This window comes from Humulus lupulus, chromosome 3, assembly GCF_963169125.1.
Source record: "Humulus lupulus chromosome 3, drHumLupu1.1, whole genome shotgun sequence".
Taxonomy (NCBI): Eukaryota; Viridiplantae; Streptophyta; class Magnoliopsida; order Rosales; family Cannabaceae; genus Humulus; species Humulus lupulus.
Window position 1 is genome coordinate 115,889,811 of NC_084795.1, and position 2,937 is coordinate 115,892,747.

The following is a 2,937-nucleotide window of genomic DNA, read 5'->3' on the forward strand; positions in this document are numbered from 1 at the left end:
TTTAATATCAATCTACAGCCTTCATATCATATATATCCTTAGGGTTAAAAGACCAAAATGCCCTTATGTCATCTAAAGCCTTTCAAGCCACTCTAGGGGTATAATTGGTACTTTTAGCTTAACCCGTTAATCATAATTAACGCTTCCCAATTCCCGCTAATCTCAGTATCCTCAAACACCAATAATTCATATCCCGTTACCCTAAAATCCCCGGTAACGCCATAACCATAAATATCACCCCGAGACTCACCCCGAGACTCACCCCGAGCCCCGAGCTTAAACCCGTTATGACTAGACCGAACACTTACATCTCATGATCGTCTCATGTCGAAAAGCTCGAACCAATCCACCTTATAATGTGGCTATATTAATTAATCACAATCACACACCCAAAATATACAAGTACACCCACAGTGGCCAAATTACCAAAATGCCCTCATAATTAATATATGAGCCCATATGCATGCATTCACCATCATATAATAATATAATTCACATAAACATGCATATAATCATTAAATACTATAATAAATCAATTATGGCCCTCCCGGCCTCCTAATCAAGGTCCTAAACCTTATTAGGAAATTTGGGGCATTACAACTCACCCATGCACTATCATAAATTGGGTAGATTACCCCGACATCTAACCATTTAAGAATCTACACAAGTAGCACTTATTTCATGGCTGATTGAGTCTTCGCTGAGCTTCTATAGATGGCTTATTATCCTCTTCCATCAAGATTCTATGCATCACTATTGAAGGGCTTATCCCTCTAATATCCGCCAATGTCCAACCACCGACTAATTTATGAGCTCGTAAAACCCTCAATAACTTCTCCATCTCTATTTTAGAGAGTGCAACGGATACAATTACAAGTAAAGTCTCATTCTCACCCAACTAAGCATAACACAAATGATCTGGTAGAGACTTTAATTCCAACTCTGATGGCTGCTCAATGGATGACAATGGTCTTGTGGCCCTTTGTTCCAACTCTTCGAACTTATTTTTGTATGGGTGATAAGAGTTTATCCATTTGATATAATCCCTCATCTCGGCATCATCATCATCTTCCACACCACCTATCAAAACTGCCTATAAGGCATCACCATTCCACCTTCTTCTTGAAACTGCATTATCAATCACAACAATGCTATAACAAATGTCACTAGCTCTCAGATATTTAATCGCCTTAAAAAACTGAACACGACCTCATCCTCCGGAACTCTCAATGAAAGCTCTCCCTTTTGAACATCAATTAGAGCTTGCCCAGTTGCTAAAAATGATCTCCCCAAAATAATTGGGACATTCTCATCCTCCTCCATATCTAGAACAATAAAATCTGCCATAAAAATAAACTTATCTACTTTTACCAGCACATCTTCTATAATGCGTCTTGGGTGTTTTTTTACTAATCTATCCGCCAGTTGTAATGTGGCGGTCATGGGCCTCACTTCTCCCAATTCAAGTCTGTGTAATACTGACAATGGCATCAAATTCATACTTACCCCCATATCACACAATGTATGCTTGCATTCAAACACCCTAATGGTGCATGGTATAGTAAAACTACCATGATCTCTTAACTTTTGCGGGAGCTTTCTTTGCAAAATAGCACTACACTCTTCAGTCAATGCTACAGTTTCATAATCTCCCATCTTCCTTTCGTTAGAAAGGATCTCTTTCATAAACTTGACATAGCTAGGCATTTTTTCCAGTGCTTCAGCGAAGGAGATATTAATATGCAACTTATTGAACACCTCAAAATATTCACAAACTGTTTATCCAGATTGTGCTTATGGAGCCTCTACGGGCATGGAATCTTGATATGGTGCTCAATGCTTACTATAGGTGCCACTTCTTTTTTTTTTTGGTAAGCCTTTAGTATCCTTGTCTTCACTAAAATCCTTCATTGTTATGCTTTGGTCCTTTTTCTCCTGATTTATTTCCTCTAGCTGAGTTCTCGTAGGCTATCTAGGACAGGGCATTGATTCAGTGGATGACCACTACCACTTTCCTCGCATAAATTCTGTACTTGCATGGCTTGGGATGAAAGATTGGTCTGTTGTAATTGTTTTCTTAATGCTGCCACTTGTGATGTAAGCATGGAAATAACATCCAGTTCAATCATATTAGCCACCTTCTTTGGCTGTCCCCTTTTAGTTAGCCACTAGTAATTATTCATTTCCATCGCATCTAGGAGTTCATATGCTTCATTAGCACTTTTGCTCATGAATGAACCTCTTGCTGCAACATCTATTATGGTACGAGTAGTACCATTCAACCCATTATAAAAGTTATGGACTAGCATCCACTTCTCTATACAATGATGTGGGAACTTTCTTAAAAACTCTTTAAATCTTTCCCATGCATCGTACAATGATTCCCCTTCCATTTGGTAGAAATTATTAATTTCCCCTCTCAACTTTGCAGCTTCTGCTTGAGGGAAAAACTTTGCAAGGAACTTTTGAACAAGCTCCTCCCATTTGGTGATAGAGTAAGGCTGTAGGAAAATCAACCAACTCTTTGCGCAGTACCTTAGGGTAAATGGAAACAACCTTAGTCTTATTGTGTCATTGCCCAACCCATTTATCTTAAAAGTCGCACAAAGCTCCAAGAAATTAGCTATGTGCATGTTAGGGTCCTCTGTAGGCAAGCCTCCAAAGTGGACAGTGGATTGGACCATTTGCACAGTCAGTGGCTTAATCTCAAAATTATTTGCAGAAAGTTTTGGAGGTCTGATGCAAGAATGCACTCCGTGACTGTGGGAAGTACATAATCTTTTAAGGTCCTTGGTGTTTGTTCCACAGGAACCTCTGCTACATTTGAAATCTCAACAGCACCTACTGCCCTATAAACATTATTGGCAGAATTTTTCGTTGCATTCCCTTGATTCTTAGCCATAGTACTCTCCAACATCTTCTTCTGTTTGTTCTGTC

At 39.1% G+C, this 2,937-nt stretch overlaps 1 non-coding gene across 1 annotated transcript; it reads left to right on the plus strand.

Annotated features, from left to right (window-relative positions):
* The first annotated feature begins 2,319 nt into the window (after positions 1 to 2,319).
* Positions 2,320 to 2,426, plus strand: LOC133828284 (small nucleolar RNA R71). The gene has a single exon (XR_009890912.1). It is a non-coding gene; the product is annotated as a small nucleolar RNA R71 (small nucleolar RNA).
* The last annotated feature ends 511 nt before the right edge of the window (positions 2,427 to 2,937 follow it).